The sequence below is a fragment of the Ursus americanus genome, chromosome 6, assembly GCF_024610735.1.
Source record: "Ursus americanus isolate L20-20 chromosome 6, mUrsAme1.1.p, whole genome shotgun sequence".
Classification (NCBI taxonomy): Eukaryota; Metazoa; Chordata; class Mammalia; order Carnivora; family Ursidae; genus Ursus; species Ursus americanus.
This window is the reverse complement of record NC_142132.1, coordinates 66,556,754-66,577,469: the sequence shown is the minus strand read 5'-3', so window position 1 is coordinate 66,577,469 and position 20,716 is coordinate 66,556,754. Positions and strand designations below refer to the sequence as shown.

Below are 20,716 nucleotides of genomic sequence, written 5' to 3'. Positions count from 1 at the left end.
AGTGGGGTTAATGGTTAGATTTGGAAGGAGAATGCAATGATCGGGAAAGGGCAGGGGCATCCTGGAGTGCTGCAGTGTTCTTTTTCTCGACCCGGAGTAGTACATTGCTGCCTGCTTTGTGATGATTTATTAAGCTGTCCAATTTTTGTTGTGTGCACCTTCCAGGTGTTTTTTAAGGCATCAGAGATAAGAGACTAAACAGAAAATTGCTATCTCCCCATCACAGGGAGGGTTCCAATCCTAATGGCATAGCTCCTGCATGCCTGCATGAAGGCAAAGAGGAGTTCTCTTCGAGAACAAGCTGACCATGAATACTTAGCCCATTTTGTTTTTATTTTTGTCAGATTACAAAATAACCCAAGCGCATTGTGGTAAATAAGAATGTATGGTAAAGTTTGAAAAAACAAATAAATTTTAGAATCTCATCAGTCAGAGACCATCACTGCTCACATATTGGCTATTTTCTTTTAGATTTTTCTTTGCATTTTTCTATGCTTGTCATCCTATAAGGGTTTTAAAAATCATCCTTCTTAAGTCAAACTATCTCATTAAAAATTTCACGTTTTTAAAAGTTCTTTTTAAGTATCCTTTTGGGGGACCCCCAATGTTTCATACAGTGGTTGTACTCAATTCTTATTGGAAATTTAGGTTGCTCATAATTTTTCTATTTAATAAATAATTTTCTGGTCAAAATCTCATATAGAAATATTGGCTTATGTTTTGGTTTGTCATCCTAGGTTAGATTACCTAGGAGGGAAATGACTAGAATAAATATAAACATTTTTAAGGCTCCTGATATATTTTCACATTGCTCGTCTGAAAAGTAACCACAATTTTGAATCTCATCGACACCCGCTAGTCAAGTAGAAATGGCTCTTGTCAGGAAAGGACAGTGAGAGCCTTGCGTGGGTATTGGGTCTCCACAGGCAGCCAGCCTCGGGCGGCTACGGGGTAGCCTCCGTCGGGGGCAGGGCTTCCCTCCCTGTGGCGTGGTGGTGCTCTCCCCCCCCCCCCCCCCCCGTTCCTCAATGATCGCATTTGGGAGATCTGAAAATCTGAGCACTGACAAGACCCTCCCCACCCTGGTCTCTCCCACCAAACACACATCCACACGCGTGTATGTTCAGGCACGTACACACATACTATACGCAACAGAGAACACACATGGGGGGGAAAGTCTATCAACTCCCACATTTTTACCCATGTTTGTAAATGATCCTGTCCACCCCGCCAGCACTCCTTCTATCTTGGCAGTTTTATTAGGGTGGCCTTATTAAATCGCTCTCTGGTATTTGTAGCGTGTACTTTTATACGTGTACCGGAACACTCATAACACCTGGGTGGGGGGAGGGACACGGCCCTATAAATAAAATCTTCATTTACCACTGCCGCTAATAAAGTTCTTGTTCTCTTCTTCTCTCTCTATTTTTCTTTTTATCAGAGCCAAATCACTCGGCAAATGAAGTCTAACATCTATGAGATTTCCCATACACGTAATTTAGAGTATGAGCTATAAAATTCCACTAAAGCAAAATAAAGCATAAGATAAAGGGGTGCTTAAAATCCTCAGGATACACCATGTGAGCCAACTGAAATATTTACCACTGACTGGAGTCTGGTGGGTATTCCCTTTCGTCTCCTTTCCATTTGCCAGTATTTTGCCCTTATGTTCCCCCCTTTACTCTTTCACCTTGAAAGGGCTCCAGAAAATTCCTTCCGTCTGGGCAGCTTTCACATTTGCTTTATTTCAATTTAGCAGTCCTTGTACAGCACCTCACAGTGAGCTGAGCGCTGACGCAGGTGGCGAGTACGTAGCGGTAGAGAAAGCCTGGCCCTTTCCCTCTGAGTCTAGGGGGCAGCACACAGGGTCAGATGACCCACGACCCGGGCCGGCCATTCCGCTGGTGCAATGTTTGTGCAACCAAGGCAGAAGGGAGCCGGTGGAGCACAGGGCACAAAGCCTGGGCAAGAACTTCAGCCTACCCGCCCTGTCCACTTTGTTTCTAGTTGGTTATCTATTCTAGTAAGTGCTGATAGACCTTGAGGAACTCAGGAAGAAATACGTATCACCCTAGAGCTGAGTTAAAAAGAAGAGTCTCTTCTCTGTCACTACTGATATGATCTCATAGTATGTTTGAAAATATTTCTTGCCTCCTTATGGGCAACCTTCTATATTTTTTCTTAAAAGATGAAAAATCCCGGGGCGTCTGGGTGGCACAGCGGTTAAGCGTCTGCCTTCGGCTCAGGGCGTGATCCCGGCATTATGGGATCGAGCCCCACATCAGGCTCCTCTGCTATGAGCCTGCTTCTTCCTCTCCCACTCCCCCTGCTTGTGTTCCCTCTCTCGCTGGCTGTCTCTATCCAATAAATAAATAAATAAATAAATAAAATAAAATAAAATCTTTAAAAAAAAAAGACGAAAAATCCCTATTTATATGACCTTATAATACATTTTAAAATATTACTTGTTTCCTTAGGGACCCTCTACATTTTTTTTAAAGTCAGGAGAAATTCCCAGTTACATTATATCACTTCTTAATACATTTTGAAATATTGTTTCTTATACCCTCATGGACAGTCTCTTATGTTTTTCTTCAAAGAGGATTGCATTCTGAATGAATGCTGTTCATCAGTCCTTGTGAGACAACCAAGGTGGCCTGGGGACTCTCCCATGGGGAAGGTGATGAGAAGCTGACGTGCCCGGGCATACTTCAGACTCACGTGGATCATTCCTAGAAGGAGCCAAATTGGAACAATAAGTTCAGAGCACACTAGTGTCTGGAGGGAAGATGTGTTTTGCAGAGATGACAGCTCTTGTATTCGGGGACATTCCGTAAAAGACTGGGTGACAGGCATTTCACTTCTAGAAACCAGAGCGCGACTTACTAATAGAAGCCAGATCCTCAAAACCTTCTCTGAGAGGTAGGATCCAATTTTACATTTATTTCTCTGAATACTTTGAAGAGATTAATTCGTTAATTAATTAATTGTCCATTCATTTGGTAAATGCCTTCCTTGGGCCATTAGAGTAGCTCTGGAAATACCAACAAGGTTCTCGTCCATGGAGCCTGTGTGCTGGCGGGGAAGCAGTTAATCAAGAAGGGGTTCTGCCAGGGAGTGAGGGCTGGGGGAGCTGCTCTGGACATGGTGTGAGGCAAGCCCTCCGCAGAGGCGTCTACTGCAGAAGTGAAAACTGAAAAGGTGTTGAGGAAACTGGGTGGCTCGAGTTCTGTTTTGTTAGGCGTCTTAGTTCGCTCAGGCTGACAAAGTATCGCAAATGGGGGGAGAGGGGGTTTCAATGCAGACACTTATTTCTCACACTTCTGGAGACTGTAAGTCCAAGATGAAAGTGTTGGCAGGTGTGGGTCCTTCTGAGGCCTCTGCATGGCATGTAGACATCCGTCTTCTCCCTGTGTCTTCACGTGCTCTTCCTTCTGTGTGTGTCTGTGCCCTGGTCTCTTCTTATAAGAGCATCAGTCAGGGGCGCCTGGGTGGCTAAGTCATTAAGCGTCTGCCTTCAGCTCAGGGCGTGATCCCAGGGTCCTGGGATTGAGCTCCACGTTGGGCTCCCTGCTCTGCTGGAGGCCTGCTTCTTCGTCTCCCACTCCCCCTGCTTGTGTTCCCTCTCTCACTGGCTGTCTCTCTCTCTTTGTCAAATGAATGGATAGAAGCTTTAAAATAAAAAAAAATTAAATTAAAAAAAAAGTATCAGTCAGATTGGGTAAGGGTCCATCTTAAGGGCCTCATTTTAACTTAACTGCTGCTTTAAAGACCCTGTCTCCAAATACAATCACTCTCTGAAGTACTGGATGTTCGGACTTCAAAATAAGAATTTTAGGGGGCACGATTCAGCCCATACCACTAGCTGTAATAATAAAATGAGCCCTTGGTTGAGAGCCTACTACAATCTACCACTTTACCTGCCCCACTTCTTAATTCTTACCACAGTCTGCAAGCTACCCTTGAGGAAACTGAAGTTGGGTATTTGAGTAACAAAGCCAGAGAGACAGAAAATTCTAGAATCAGAATTTTAACTTAGCTTTACCTGCATCGAAATCCCTCACTGTGTTAAGCCTTTGGGAAGCCAATGATAGAAGCCTGGTTTTGAGCAATAATTTTGTGGCTGCAAATCAGGGCTGGCACTTGTAGACGGTGAGGTAGGTGAGATTTTCTCTCCACTGGCCTCTACCCTGCATTTCCAGGAACGCAAGGAGGGCTGTGTGGTGGTGATGAGCAGATGTATTCAGTCAGGCTGTGTCATTGTCGAGCTCTATGACCTTAGGCAAGTTCTTCAACAACTCCTCAGTTATTCCATTTTCCCATTTCTAAAACCCTTCAAGGTTGGAGGGGTGGTGATTAAAAGAGGTAAGACACATGAAGTACCTGGCATGGGATACATGCTCTCTTAACTACTGGGAGCATAAATTTCTTTTTCTGTAGACTGGGAATATTCATAGTTACTCTTGGGACTTCTGAGATCTGTGACTGAGGGGACATCTGGAAAATGACAGGTGCACAGTGTTCGTAAAAATGGCAGCCATCATTGTTGTTAGTCTTTCCCTCTTCCCTTCCTTATGCTGCCTCTTTATCCCTCCATTTCCACTCTCCCCTGAGCCTTATCCCATCCTGGTGATACCTTGCTCTTCTCATGGATTACTGTGCCCTAACATGGATGGATTCCATGCCCATTTTTAGGAGCACATTATTCTAATGAGCAGGTGGGTCTCTGAGCAAGGTGGTGCATACTATCTGATTCTCAAAGCAAGCTATCAGCGATTTCACAAGACAGCAGCAATCACCCAAGCCAGGGCTGGCAGCTAAAACAGTTAACTCCTGATTAATTAATTTAATCAAGGCTTGGCCAACTCATAAATCGTTCAGGCATGTCATTAACCCTGAAGTTCTCTTGTTGGCTAATTGCTTAAGTGATTTTTAAAAATGTTTTAATGAACCACACTGCAGTTGGACTCTGTGCTATTTATTTTTTTATCAACAAGAGCAAGGTGCATGAATGTGTGGGGGGAAAAAATAAAGCAAAGCAACTTGGGTTAGGATCTGGAACTTGTTGGGTGGGAAACTAGATCCACACAGTTGCAAGCTCGCCCTGGCCAGGGTTTTAAAGCCATATCAAAAGCTTTAATTCTTTCCCTCTTGCACTCATGTCACACATTCTGCTTGCAGCATGTGTCATAGGGATGCAGTGGTTCAAAAGTCAATAAGCCTTTGTGATCTCATCACTCTTATGCACAAAATTTACTAGCCACAAAATACTAGGTGTGGTTTATAGGCTGACAATAAAATCTCTCTCAATTGCTGGATGATGCCAGTTCTCCTGGACATTGATGTCACACTACCCATCCTTCTTCATACCCTCCCCTTATGCCTGTTGTCATGTGTCTTCCAGAAAGGATCCAGAGGGATTTGTGGGAGGTTTTATAGGCTCATGTGTCTGCAGAGGTGAGCAGAGTGAGAGCAAAGTGGATGGCAGTTCTGATGAGACCTCCCCATTACCCTGGGTCTGATGAAACAGGAAGTGGGACAAGGAGAGTGAGAAAGAGAAAAGCCGAGAGCCACAAAGAAAGTGTTAGTAAGAAGGAAAAAAGGAATGAAAGACAAGGGGAGGGAGATATGTAGACAAAGTGAAAGAGAAAGAATAAAAAAAAAAAAAGATTACTCAAGAGAAAGAGCTAGAAATATAGAACTAGGAGTCAAGAGAGAGAAAGATAAGGAGAAAATGAGAGATAGAATGTAAAAGAGAGAAGAGGAAGATAGAGATCTTGAGAAAAGAGGAGAAAGAGAAAAAAACTGTGTATGGGGGGAGGGGGAATAAAATCATCTGGTAACTTTACTTGTCAAGGTAGCATCAATATTCCATTTACACTCTCTGAAGTTAGCTCTTAGAGAAAGTTCCAGGAGTTCACTGTTGATGTCTCTGCATCCTCTCTTATGTTCAAAGTGTTGCTTACATAATAACTTCATTGATCTAACTCCCAGCTCGGTTCAACATGTCACTTGTACTACAGCTTCCGTGACATGGCACTTGAGCTCCGTGGAGTGTGACAGAAGTGTGGCACCAGGAGCTTGCCCTGGTGTCTTCGCTTCCAACCTGTGACTTTCACCTTCTGCGTATCAGACTTTTTCAGGCTGCTGTACAAAACATTTGGCATCTCAGGAGACCCATGGCTTGCTACCATGGGGCAGAGAACTTAGGCAAGTTTATGAGGAGCGGTCTACCGAGAGGCAAGCAGTTCCGTTTGGTCTCAGAAGGCCATGGAAAGTAGAATTATCCACGTGACATACATGTCCTAAAATCCTTACCTCCTGTCATTTCTTTGTTTGTCCTTAAAGTCTGGGAAATTCTTCTTACTTAACTTTGAGTTTCCTTGTGGGCTCCGAAATACAGACACTGCAAAAAAAAAAAAAAAAAGGCAATAGTCTTCATCTCTACACTGCCTGTCTAAAGGTGGCACAGGTTGTATTAATAATTCCTCACTTACGTTGATGACCGCCCCCACTCTACTTCAGGGTAGTGTCATTTATCAACCTTTCCTTATGGTTAGCGGTTTCTGTGTCTTATTTTTAAAAAATCCTTATCGGGGTGCCTGGTGGCTCAGTCGGTTAAACATCTGCTTTTGGCTCAGGTCATGATCCCAGGGTCCTGGGATAGAGCCCTACATGGGGCTGTCTGCTCAGTGGGGAGTCTGCTTCTCCCTCTCCCTCTGCCTGCTGCTCCTCCTGCTTGTGCTCTCTCTCTCTCTCTCTCTGTCAAATAAATAAATACCGTCTTCAAAAAAAGTCCTTACCTATTCCAGGGTTCTAAGGAAATTCTCCTATATAGGTTCATGAGGCTTTATTGTTTTTCTTTTACACTTAAATCTATAGTCCACTTGGAATTTATTTCTGTACATGGTGTGAGGTAGTAGGAAAGGTCAAGGTTTGTTTTTTTCCCATCCAAATATCTAAAACCGATGCTGCACCATTTATTAAAAATCTGTTATTGCCTGGGGCGCCTGGGTGGCACAGCGGTTAAGCGTCTGCCTTCGGCTCGGGGCGTGATCCTGGCGTTATGGGATCGAGCCCCACATCAGGCTCCTCCGCTGGGAGCCTGCTTCTTCCTCTCCCACTCCCCCTGCTTGTGTTCCCTCTCTCGCTGGCTGTCTCTCTCTCTGTCAAATAAATAAATAAAATCTTTTTTAAAAAATCTGTGATTTCCTATTCTGCAGTGCTACTTCTATACACATACATTCATGGGTCTGTTTCTGAACTCTGTTCTGCTCCATTAGTTTCTTTGTCTATTCTTGCACTAATACCACTCATTCTAGCTTTCCAAAAAGTCTTGATACCTCTCAGAGTAAGTCTTGCATATTGTACTTTTTAAGAATGCCTTGGTAATTGCATTTTCCTATGAATTTTAGATCAGCCTGTCAATTTCCACACAAAAACATAGCCACACAAATCTCTGGGAATTTTTATTGGGATTTCACTGAATCTATCAATCAATTTGAGGGTAATATTTTTTTTTTTACCAGGTTTTCTTCATTCCCTTTGTCTCTTTCTTTCTCTGGATATATTTCAATCCAGAGTCATTACACATTCTTCCATTTATAGGTCTTCTTTAGACCCATATATATTTATTTATATATATATATATATATATATATATATATATATATATATATATATATATATATATATATTTTTTTTTTTTTTTTTCCTTGAGAGAGAGCAAGAGAGAACATGCAAGCAGGGAGGGGCAGAGGGAGAGGAAGAGAGATAATCTTTTTTTTTTTTTTTTAATTTATTTATGTGACAGAGAGACAGCCAGCGAGAGAGGGAACACAGCAGTGGGAGTGGGAGAGGAAGAAGCAGGCTCCCAACGGAGGAGCCCGATGTGGGACTCGATCCCGCAATGCCGGGATCACGCCCTGAGCCGAAGGCAGACGCTCAACGACTGCGCTACCCAGGCGCCCCGGAAGAGAGATAATCTTAAGCAGGCTCCATACCCAGTGTGGAGCCGGATGCAGGGCTCAATCTCAGGACCCTGAGATCATGACATGAGCCGAAATCAAGAGTTGGGCGCTTAACCAACTGAGCCACCCAGGTGCCCCTCTCCCAATATTGTATTATTGCCTTAGATTATCTTTTATTAGATTTGGTTTTGTTTGGTTTAATATGCTATTGTATGTAAGTATCTGTTTTAAAGTTTATTTTATGTTTATTGCTGCTCTATAGGAATGCAATTATTTTTGTATTTTCTGTAGCAATTTACTGCAATACTCTGCACGTTTAAATTTTTTCTGTATATACAATTATGTTATTTGAAAAAAAGATGGTTGTAATTTCTGCCTTCCGGTTTTTAATACCTTGTATTTATTTTCATTGCTTTATTGGAGTGGTTTGAACCACAAATAAAATGTTAAGTAGTGGTGGTGGTAGCAGATATCCTTATCCTGACCTCAGAAGGAAAGCTTTTAATATCTCACTGTTAAGTATAATGTTTGCTGTAGATTTAAAAAAATAATTAACTGATTATGAAATTTACCTTCTTTTGTTGGTTTGCTAAGAATTTTTTAAAATTATAAGCAGACATAGAGTGTTATCAAGTGTGTTTTGTACCTATATTGAGGTAACTGTATGATTTTTCTTTTTTTATTCTATGTGAATTACCCTGATTGATTTTCACATGTAAAGCTTGTCTTGTATTCTTGGAATAACCCACTTTGGTGATGCCATGTTATTTTTTTAATATATTGTTGGACTTGGTTTGCTAATATTTATTTAGGATTGTTGCACAATTTGTGAGTGAGATGGGTCTCTAAGTTTCCTTTTTTACACTGTTTTGGTGGGTTTCAGAATCCACGTTGGACCAGCCTTATAAAACAAGTTAAGAGAAGTTCCTTCTTTTTCTATTTTTTGCAAGAATTTTTATTCTTTTGAGAGAGACATTATTTTTACTTAAATATTTGGTATGACTTGGCAGTGAAGCCTTCTGGGACTGTAATTTTCTTCGTGAGAAAGATATCTTAAAGTTTTTTTTAAAAAAAATAATGTTTTTTTGAGGTATAATTTACAAAGAGTAAAATTCATTCTTTTGAAGTGTACCGTTCAGGGAGTTTTCACAAATGTATACAGTTGTGAAACCACCACCGGAATCAGTATGGGGAACACTCCCGCCACACCAGAAGCTTCCCTTAACCTTCAGCCCCAGTCCCAGGAAAGCAGGGCTCAGTCTTCCGCGTCTGTCATCTTGCCTTTTCTGGAATGCTCTAGCAGTGAGATCATATGCCTGCCGTCTTCTGCATCTGGCTTCTTCCACTGAGCATAATGCCTGGGAGAGTCATCTGGTTGCTGCGTGTGTCAGGGGTTCATTCCTCTTTATCACTGAGTGTTGGGAGTCAAGGACATGAAGTACCACAATTTGTTTATCATTCAGCAATATGTGGACACGGGTTGTTTCCAGTTTGGGCTATTGGACTAAAAATATTCACCTGCAGATCTTTATGTGAACATACCTAGGAGTAAATAGCAAGGAGCAGTGACTACTCGACTACTCGAGAGTGGGATTGCTGGGTCATAGGGCAAGTATAGGTTTAACTTGACAAAAAATGACCAAATGTTTCCGAAGTGACTATTTTGCATCATCACCAGCATCTGCACCAATATTTGATAGTGCAAGTTTTTTAAAAAACAGCCATTTTAATTTGGGGGGTTTAATAAGCACTTTCCTAGTGAAAAATAACACTGAACATTGTCTCATGTGCTTATCTGCCACATGTATAACTTCTCTAGTGAAATATCTATTAAAATCTTTTGCTCAGTTTTTATAGGGTTGCCTTCTTAGAATTTAATTGGAAGAGTCATTTATATATTTTGGATACAGATCCTTTACCAGATATGTGTTATTCAAATATTTTCTTCCAGTCAATGACTTCTTTTTTAAAGAGCAGAAAATTTTAATTTTGATGAAGTCAATGTTGTTCTTTTATTGCTCATGCTCTTAGTGTCTTAACTAAAAATACTTTGCCTTACCCAAGTGACAAAGGTTTTTCTATATTTTCTTCTAGAAATTTTAGTTTTATCTGTTCCATTTAGTGTTATTTTGAGTTAATTTTTATATATGATGTAAGTGTTCAGTTGCTTCTTAAAGCATGTGCAAAAGACTGTCATTTCTCCATTGAATTACCTTGTCACCTCCATCTAAATTCAATGGAATATATATGCGTGGGTCTATTTTCACACACTCTATTTCTGTATGTCTATCCTTATGTCAAAAATCACATTCTCGATTACTACAGTTTATAGTAAAACTTAAAATTAGATATTAGGGATCTTCTAACTTTCTTCTTCGTTTTCAAAACTTCCGTGTTCCAAATATTTTTTATAAACATCTTGTCAATTTCTATGGAAGGAAAGAAAAAAGGCCAGCTGGGGTTTTGATTGGCTTTGCGTTGAGTCTGTAGATCAATTTGGAGAAAACTGACATCCTAATAATAGCTTTCCTATCCATAAGCATGATACACATTGACTTAGAGCTTCTTTAATTTCGATCAGCAATGGTTTGTAACTTTCTGCATCCAAGTTTTGCACATATCTTGTTGAATTTATCCTTAAATATTAAATATTTTAATGTTATATAAAGTGTTCCAAAATTTCAATTTTCAATGGCTCATTGCCTGTATACACAAACAAAATCGATTTTTGTACTGTTTTATTCTTATAATATTGCTAAATCCACTTATTCTAGCTTTTTTGTAGATTCTTTGAGATTTTCTACATAGAGTGTCATCTGTGATTAAAGATAGGTTTATTTCTTCCTTTCTGATGCCTTTTATTTCACATCCTTGGCCTATTGCACTAACAAAGGCCACTAGTACAATATTGTAACAATCAGTGACAGCAGACATCCTTTTCTTGTTTGATCTTAGGACTAAAGCATTCAGTCTTTTACCATTAAATATGAAGTTAGCTGTTGGTTTCTTATAGAAAGTTCTGTTCTACTTCTAGTTTTCTGTGAGTTTTTATTATGAATGTAAGTTAAATTTTGTCAAATGCTTTTTCTGCATTTATTGAACTGATCATGTGGGTTTTTTTCTTTTTACTATCTGTAGATAGGGTGAATTACAATTATGGATTTTTAAATGTTGAACCAACCAAGCATTCTTAGAATAAAACTAACTTCATCTTTTTAAATATATTGTGGAATTCAATTTGGCAATATTTTACTAGATATTTTTGCACTAATTTTCATCATGGGTATTAGTCTAGTTTTCTCATAATATCTTTGTCTGTTTGGGGATCAGGGTAATGCTAGCTTCATAGAATGAGTTGGGAAGTATTCCCTGTTCTTCTATATTTTTTTTTTCTAGAAGACTTTATGTGGAGTTGGTATTATTTCTGTCTTAATTGGTAGAATTTACCAGTGCAGCAATTTGGATATGGAGTTTTCATAATGGAAAGATTTTAAATATGAATGCATTTACTTTACTAGATATAGGGCTATTCAGACTATCTACTTTTTCTTGGTTGAGTTCGGGTCATCTGAAGTTTACACAGGAATTTGTTCCTTTCATCTAAGTTGTTGAATTTATGTTCAACAGTTTTACATAATATTTCCTTATATTTTATTGTAATAAGAATGCTTAATATGAGATTTACCCCTGACAAATTTGTAAGTGTGTAATACAGTAGTTTATAGCACAATCTTGTTCAGCACATCTCTAGAACTTACTCATCTTGCATAACTGAAAATACAGACCCATTGACCAGCAACTCCCCATTTCCCCCTTATTAACCATGTGTTTTCTGTTGGATCTATAGTTATGTCCCCTTTCATTTCTGATATTGGTAATTTGTGTCCTCACTCTATATATCTTTTTCCCTCGATCAGTCTGCCTAGAAATTTAACAATATTATTATTTTCAAAGAATCAAGTTTTAATTTCACTGATTTTCACTATTATTTTTTTGTTTTCACATTCACTTACTTGTGTTGTTATGTTTGCTATTTCCTTCCTTCTGCATACTTGGATAATTTGCTCCTCTTTTTCCAATTTCTTAAGGTAGAAACTTGGATCATTGATTTGAAACCCTATTTCTTTTCTAATATAAGCATTTAATGCTATAGATTTCCCTCTTTGCAAGGCTTTAGCTGTGTCTCACAGTTTTGATCTGTTTTCTTTTTATTTTCATTAAATTTAAATTTTTCTCATTCCCCCTCTGAGTTCTCCTTTGATTGCTCGTTTAGGAGTACTATGTTAATTTCGAAATATTTAGAGATTTTTCAGATATATCACTGCTATTGATTTATTGTTTAATTCCATTGTCCAAGAAGATATTTATTAAATTTTAATTCTTTTAGATTTTTGAGATTTGTTTCATGGCACAGAACATAATCCATTGTGGTGAATATTCCATACATACATTTGGAAAGAATTCACATGCTTGAATATAATTCATCCATACAGTTGAAGAGAATGTGTGCTCTACTGCTGTCAGGTTGAACATTCTATAATTGTCACTTAGCTCAAGTTGGTTGATGGCTTTGTTCAGCTCTTCTATATTCTTATTAATGTTTGTTTACTTGTTCTTTTAATTATGTAGAGAGGAGTGTTAAAGTCTCCAAATAGGATTTTCACTTCGATCAGATTTTCCTTCATGTATTTAGAATCCGTTATTCGGTGTATACACAGGTAGGATTAGGTCTTTTTGATCAACTGTCCCCTCTTTCATTATGTAATATCTTTATCTGTGGTAATATTCATTGTTCTGAAATCTAATTTTTGTAAAATTAATGTAGCCACTTCCAATTTTTTGATTAGTGCTTGCATAGTGTATCTTTTTTCATCCTTTTACTTTAACTTACAAATTTTTTTGACTTTTTGCATGTTTATTTTTTATTATAATAATTTTTTTATTATATCATGTTAGTCACCATACAGTACATCCCTGGTTTTTGATGTATTTATATTTAATTAGTTTCTTGTAAAGAGCACATCATTGGGTCTTGCTTTTTTATCCAAGTAGATAATTTCTGCCTTTAATTTTGTATATTTAATCTATATTTAATGTAATTACTGATATGGTTGGATTTAAATCAGTTATATTATTCATATTGTCTCATCTGTCTTTTGTCCCCTTTTTTCTTGTTTTCCTGTTGTGTGTGTGTGTGTGTTAAAATTATATCGTATGATTTCACTTTATATCCACTATTGGCTTATGAGCTCTACTTCTTTGACAATTTATTTCATCCTTACTTTGTGGATTACCACATACTCATTAACTTGTCAGAGACTACATTCAAACAATATTAGGCCACTTGGGGGTAGAGTGTAATAACTTTGCAACACTAGATTTCCATTTTCTGCCTCCCAAACTTTGAGCTATTTGTGTCAGACACTTTACTTCTAGCTCCAAAATTCATTCCTATTCTTTTGCTTAGGCAATTTTCTTATAAAACAAAACAAAATAAGAATAATTGCTTTATATTTACCTTTAGTTTTACTATTTTTAGAGCTCTATATCTCTTTGTATAATAAAGCTCTTCATTTCCACCTAGTATTATTCTGCTGTCTCAAACTTCCCTTAACATCTCTTGTGTGCAAGTCTCCTGGCAATGAATTCTCTTAGCTTTTGTTGTCTGAAAAAAAACCTATTTTGCCTTCGTATTTGAAAGACATTTTCACTAGATATAGAGTTCTGAGTTGACTTGTCTTCTTTCAGTACTATAAGGATGTGGCCCCATTGTCTTCCGGTTTGCCTACTTTCTGACAAAACGTATGCTTGATAGCCGTATCTTAGTTCCATTGTATTTAATGTTACTTTTTCCTCTGACTTTTAAGATTTCCCTTTATCTTTAGTTTTCAGGAATTTGACGTGTGTGTGTTATCCTACTTAGGGTTATTTGAATTTCCTGTATCTGTGCTTTGTTTTTTTATTACTATTTTTAAGTTAAAAATCTAAAATTCTCAGTTGTTATCTCTTCTACTATTTATGTCTCTTCCTCTTTCTTCTCTCCTAAGACTTCAATAATACATTTTTATTCCATTCAATATTGTCTCACAGCTCTTGATGCTCTAGGCTTGTTTTTTTTCCTCCATATTTTTCTCTTTGTCCTGTATTAATCATTTCTATTGACCTATCTTCAGCTCACTAATTCTTTCCTCCAAAATGTCCAGTTCTCTTTTAAACCTATGAAAGGAATTCATCTTTGATGTCATGTTCTTTTTTTTTCATTCCTAGTATTTCCATTTGATTTTTTTTTTATTTTTTAAAAATATTTTTTATTATATTATGTTAGTCACCACACAGTACATCCCTGGTTTTTGATGTAAAGTTCGATGACTCATTAGTTGCGTCTAACACCCAGTGCACATTTGATTATTTTTAAAAAATCATTTCATTTCTTTGTTAAAATGCTCCATCTGTTCATCCACGTTGTCCGCTTTTTCCAGTAGATTACTTATCAATCATAGTTATTATAAAGTCCTGTTTGAGGGGCGCCTGTGTGGCGCAGTTGTTAAGCATCTGCCTTCGGCTCAGGGCGTGATCCTGGTGCTCTGGGATCGAGACCCGCATCAGGCTCCTCTGCTAGGAGCCTGCTTCTTCCTCTCCCTCTCCCCCTGCTTGTGTTCTCTCTCTCACTGGCTGTCTCTCTCTGTCAAATAAATAAATAAAATCTTAAAAAAAAATAAAGTCCTGTTTGATATTAACATCTGGGTCATTTCTTAGTCTAATTCTATTGATTGATTTACCTCTTAACAATGAGATTTTGTTTCCTTGGTTTTTGCATATTTTCTAATTTTCATGGAATGATGACTATTATATTTGGAAAAACAGTGGAGGCCAAAATAAATAATATTCATGCCTGGAAATGGGCACATCTCTTTTCCTGTCAGTTCATCAGTGTGTGTGTGTGTGTGTGTGTGTGTGTGTGTGTGTGTATCATTCTAGTCAATTGTTTAGCTCTGTTGTTGTTATAGTCCCTGTAGGGGCATCACGGACTATAATTTCCTCCAGGAGTAACTGGGGTTTCTTTGTTCATTTTGCAGTGTCTGTGATGCTAATGGATTTGTCTCAATGTTCCTGCTACTTTCATAGCTTTCAGTGGTGCCAGCATGCCTGCACCACAGAGAGGTATTTCTCTTGCTTCTTCCCTAGCAGTACACTGCCATTTCTTGTAAGTTTGTGTGAGGCTCATGGTGAAGGTAAGACGGATTCTTCGGTCTCCTTATCTAGCTCCTGCTTTTGGCAGTCCCTGTGCACCTCTCTTGGGAGTAGAGGTTTCTCATGTTTACTGTTCTATCTACTCCATCCCAAGGCAGCCAGCCTGTGCCTTGCATGTGTGGTGTGTCTTTGAGACTCAATGGTGTGTGAGTTTTCTGCTCTTCCTCCAGCAATAGATAGATTGTGTTTCTATTCCTTGCTTACAAGTAGTGAGTCTTTGCCTGTACTCTGGGGATGGGAGGGTTTCCTTCCCCAACGACTTAAGGCTTTTGCTTCTAAGGAGAAAAGGGTCTAGGAAGCGGACAGGGTTTTGTGCAAGTCTCTCTGTGGCCATTGATTACTTCTGGCATGACTGTGGCACTAAGTGCAGCTATCTCTGGTCTTCTGCCCTGCCCCAATATTCCTTGTATGTGCTCAGTGGAGGCCCATGGATAAGAGCTTGAGTGCAGACTCATCTTGTGTGTGGAGCTCCAAGTGATTTTAAATCAACATGTTCATCCACAGTTGGTGTTTATGAACTTGTTAAAATTAAGTGTGCTTTCTCCTGACTCACTTTAATGGTGACCACTGGCAAATGTACAGCAGCTCGTTTGAACCGTCTCCCCCTAAAGGGCTCATCACTTCAAATTCATTCTACCTGATTGTCTGGGAAGCTCAGCTCTCTGATGGGCTCAGAAGAGTTGTAGTTTTGCAAAGTATCTGTTTTTTTCTCATTGTTATAGTAGGAATGACATTCTTTTGTGGCTTTCTACATACTAAACTGAAAATAGTCTCCTATGGGGAAGTTTTCATTAAAAAAACCAATTTCTTTACTAGATATAGGACTGTTCAAATTTTCTACTTCATCTTTGGTAAGTTTTGTTTTCCTATTAATTTTTTCATTTCATCTAAATTTTCAAAATTTGGCATAAAGCTTTTTTTAAAGATTTATTTATTTGAGAGAGAGAGAGAGAGCAAGTTGGGGGGAGGTGCAGAGGGAAAGAATCTTCAAGCAGACTCCCCACTGAGTGGGGAGCCCAAAGCAGGACTCAGTCTCATGACCCATGAGATCATGACCCGAGCCAAAACCGAGAGTCAGATGCTCACCTGACTGAGCCACCCAGAAGCCCCTGGCATAAAGCTTTTAATAATATTCTGTTATTTTTTTACTTTAATAATTTAGGTTTAGTATTACTATACCTTTTTATTTTTTATTTTTTCTCTGTTTCTAACTTGTTCAGTTTTAGTAGACTTTTGAAAGAACCAACTCTCAAACTATGGACTCCAGGAAACAAACCGAGGTTTTAGAGGGGAGGGGGGTGGGGTGGTGGGCCAGTCCGGTGAAGGGTATTAAGGAGGGAAGTATTGCATGAAGCACTGGGTGTTATATACAAACAATGACTCATGGAACAGTACATCAAAAACTATGATGTACTGTATGGTGAATAACATATCATAATAAAAAAAACCAACTCTCAGCTTTGGTGAGCTCTATTTTATATATTCTCTCTATTTAATCAATTTCTGTTCTCATCTAATTATTTCATTCCTTCTAGTTTCCTTGAATTTAATTTTCTGTTTATGTTCTAACCTCTTGTAATATATACTCATTAATTTTCAACTTATTCTTTTAAAACATATGCATTTATAGTTATCATTTCCTCCCACACATACTTTAAGTTTTATATGAAATATTATCAGTGTCATTCGATTCACATTGCAATTTCTTCTTTGACCCATAGGTTATATTATATTTTTCCAAACTAATGGAAATTTTCTATTTATCATTTTATTATTTATTTCTAGCTTAATTAACTTGTAATCAGCTTTTATAATCTAGCATATGGTAAATTTTGTATTTTGAAAATTATATTGTACAGTTATTAGTGAGTGAATTGTTTTATTAAGAAGTAGCCATAGCAAATCCCTTAGGTTTTGAGTTTTGTTGCATCCAACAAGTAAGGGTGAACTAGAAATAAATTAGTGCTTATAGGCTCTGAAGTCCAACTTTGAATCATTTCAACCTGTGTTTCAATTAAACTCGTCTGGGATTCACAGTACCCTTACCCACCTGCCAGATGCAGATGTGACCCTCCTTAGAAAAATTGCCTGTAAAAATTTTCACATTAATGTCAGGCATATAAGTTAAAAAGTGACATGAATTCAAAGAGAGGGGCCAACACGATTTTTTAAAAACCAAAAGAAACTACAGATAATAGCAGCAGACCCACAGGTGTTCCAGATAATGAAGTTATCTAATGTGAATTTTAAACTCATTATTTTTAATATGTTCAAGAAAAGACAAGATCAGGAATTTTGGCAGACAGCTGGAAACTATTTAAAAAGTAACTATATGGATTCTAGAATACAAAAATACAATAACTGAAACTAAGTACTGAAAAGATAGATTTAGAAATACATTAGAGCTCTGGGCACCTGGATGTCTCAGTCAGTTGAACATCTGACTCTTGGTTTTGACTCAGATCGTGATCTGAGGACCTGCTGGGATTAAGCCCCGAGTTAGGCTCCACGCTCAGCAGGGAGTCTGCTCAAGGATTCTCTCCCTCCCTTTCCCTCTGCCCCTCCCCCTCCTCATAGGCACTCTCTCTCTCTCTAAAATAAGTAAATAATCTTAAAAAAAAAAGAAATACATTAGAGCTTAAGAGAGGATTGGTGAACTTGAAGAAAGTTTAGAAGAAAATATTCAGAATATTTTCCTGGAAACACAGAAGAATGGACAATTCAGAAAAAGTATAGGAGACATAATGGGTACCATGAATGACTAACAAATATGTAACTGGAGTCCTAGAAGAGGAAAGAGAAAATGAGTCAGAAGCAATAATAAAACTAACAAATTATTTTCTCAAAGGAAACATGGAATCCAGAAGACAATGGGGCATTATCATTGTCTGTCAAAATGCTGAAGAAAACAACTACCTGCCTACATTCCTATATCCAGCAAAAATCTTCTTCATGAATGAAAGTAAAATAAACATATTTTCAGATAAATAAAACTAGAGCATTTGTCATCAGCAGACCTGAACTAAAAAATACTCAAAAAGGTGTTTTTCAGGGATAAAAATAATGAAACCACTCACATGGAAACCCAGGGACACAGGAATGAAAGCAGAACAACATAAAGGGCAACTCCATGGGTGCCGTGGGTAAATCTAAATAAATATTGACCTTAAAAATTATAATGCCTTTATGAGATTTTTTAAAATATTGAAAATTAAAATATATAATACCAATAGCTGACTGGAGGTAGATAACTTAGGAGGTAGATAAATTGACTTAGAAAGTAGATAACTGACTTAGGAGGAAGGTAAATTAAAAGTATTCTAAGGTGCTTGCTTTATGTGAGATGAGATAAAAGTAGTTATATGCCTTTCATACTAATATAATGGTAATTGTTAATTACATAATGATATTTAATATATTTAATTATACAATAGCATTTGATTATATAATTATTAATAATATTACTAATGTAAAACATGGCTGCATGTTATAATTTCTAAGATAAAAGCATTTTTAAATAAACTAATAAAATACAGAAATGTGATTTTTTGAAAATCTATCCAAAGGAAAGGACAGAAAGAAAATAGAACAAAAATAGAAATGATAAATAGAAAACAGTTTGTTGATAGATTTATATTAGATGTAAATGGCTTTAATTTTCTAATTAAAAGACAAGGGCATTGAGGACTAGATTAAAAAACCAAACCAAACATGTTATTTACAAAGCAAATTTAAATATACATATACAGAAAAATTGCAAGTAAAATGAAAAAAATACATATTTAATATATAAGTATATATATATTTATATATAACATAAATCCTAACAAAAATCCTGATGTATCTATATTAATATCAGACAAATCATATATATATTTATTTTAAGGATTTTATTTATTTATTTGAGAGAGAGAGAATGAGCAAGGGGAGGGACAGAGGGAAAGGGACAAGCAGGTTCCCAGCTCAGTGCGGCTCAATCCCAGGACCGTGAGATCATGTCCTGAGCTGAAGTCAGACACTTAACTGACTGAACCACCCAAGGAACCCAGACAAATTATATTTTAAGGCACAATACATTTCAAGATATCATTATAATATATAAAGGGTAGCACTTCACAATAATAAAAGAGTTAATTCACTAGGAAGATACTATAATTGTTTTATATCTGTACACATAATCAAATAAGAATTAGGCTAAGTTATTTCTTGATACTATTTATCATATTCAATTTTAGTAGTATGGTAATGATAAATTATATCCAAGGATCTCAATTTGCTCATCTGCGAAATAGGATTATTATAATGCTAGCTCAGCCTGCTTCACAAAGCCATTATAAAGTCATAGCTGGGAAAGTACTTAAAAAATTGCAAAGTGCAATAAATGTACGGGTATGATTTCTGTGACCACTTATTAATGCCACCTATCAGAAAATTCCTGAACCTTCTTATTTAAAATAGAAAGATCAGGGGGTGCCCAGGTGGCTCAGTCAGTTAAGCATCTGACTCTTGATTTTGGCTCAGGTCATGATCTCAGGGAAGTGAGATCAAGCCCCAAACTGGCTCTGCACTGAGTGTGGAGCCTGCTTAAGATTCTCTCTCTCCTGGGGCGCCTGGGTGGCACAGCGGTTAAGAGTCTGCCTTGGGCTCAGGGCGTGATCCCGGCGTTATGGGATCGAGCCCCACATCAGGCTCCTCCACCATGAGCCTGCTTCTTCCTCTCCCACTCCCCCTGCTTGTGTTCCCTCTCTCGCTGGCTGTCTCTCTCTCTGTCAAATAAATAAATAAATAATCTTTAAAAAAAAAAAAAAAAAGATTCTCTCTCTCCCCCTGCTTCTGCCCCTCGCCCCTCCCTTCTCCTTCTATAAATAAATAAATAAATAAATAAATAAATAAATAAATAAATGTCACTTTAAAAAATGCAATAAAACAGGAAGGGCACAAGTCAAACTTCTGGAGTAGATGTACTTACTGGAGGGCATGCTGTGCACACACATGCAGGACTTGCTTGCTGAAAAGAGAAAAATATCTGACAGCTGGTTTCAGTCCTTCACATGGATAGTTGTGCCCCACAGTCCCTGCGAGCCCCACGGCAGCTCATCCTACAGGGCTGAAGTACAGCCAGGCGGAGTCACTGGCTTATTGGATGCTGATGGGCCCGAAGCAGGGAAACTCAGTTGTTCTAACATTCTCACTCCTCCCCAGGGGCCTGAGGCTGTCAGTGGAGTAATGAGAAAGAGGAACAAAGATGGGAAAAGACCAGCAGCTATTCAGGAAGGCGTGGCCCTCTCTGCCCCCACCCCCAAGCCACCTGCTGAAGGGAGGGATGTTGAAAGAACCACATTTTCCATTCCTCAAAGCCAAACAAGCGCAGAGAATCAGCCGAGCCTCCCTAAATCGGTGCCTGATGGGGAAATAAAAAGCTGAACCCACTGAAAGGCCGCATCTGTTAAATGAATCCGCAGGCTGAGAACCAAACCAAAACAGATGTGCTTAAA

At 38.0% G+C, this 20,716-nt stretch overlaps 1 long non-coding RNA gene across 1 annotated transcript; it reads right to left on the bottom strand.

Annotated features, from left to right (window-relative positions):
- Positions 1-1,291: 1,291 nt before the first annotated feature.
- LOC123783106 (uncharacterized) lies at positions 1,292-20,428 on the bottom strand. Its single transcript, XR_006777120.2, has 3 exons — positions 20,191-20,428; positions 6,319-6,406; positions 1,292-2,732 (listed from the first exon to the last, which is right to left on the bottom strand). It is a non-coding gene; the product is annotated as an uncharacterized LOC123783106 (long non-coding RNA).
- Positions 20,429-20,716: the final 288 nt, after the last annotated feature.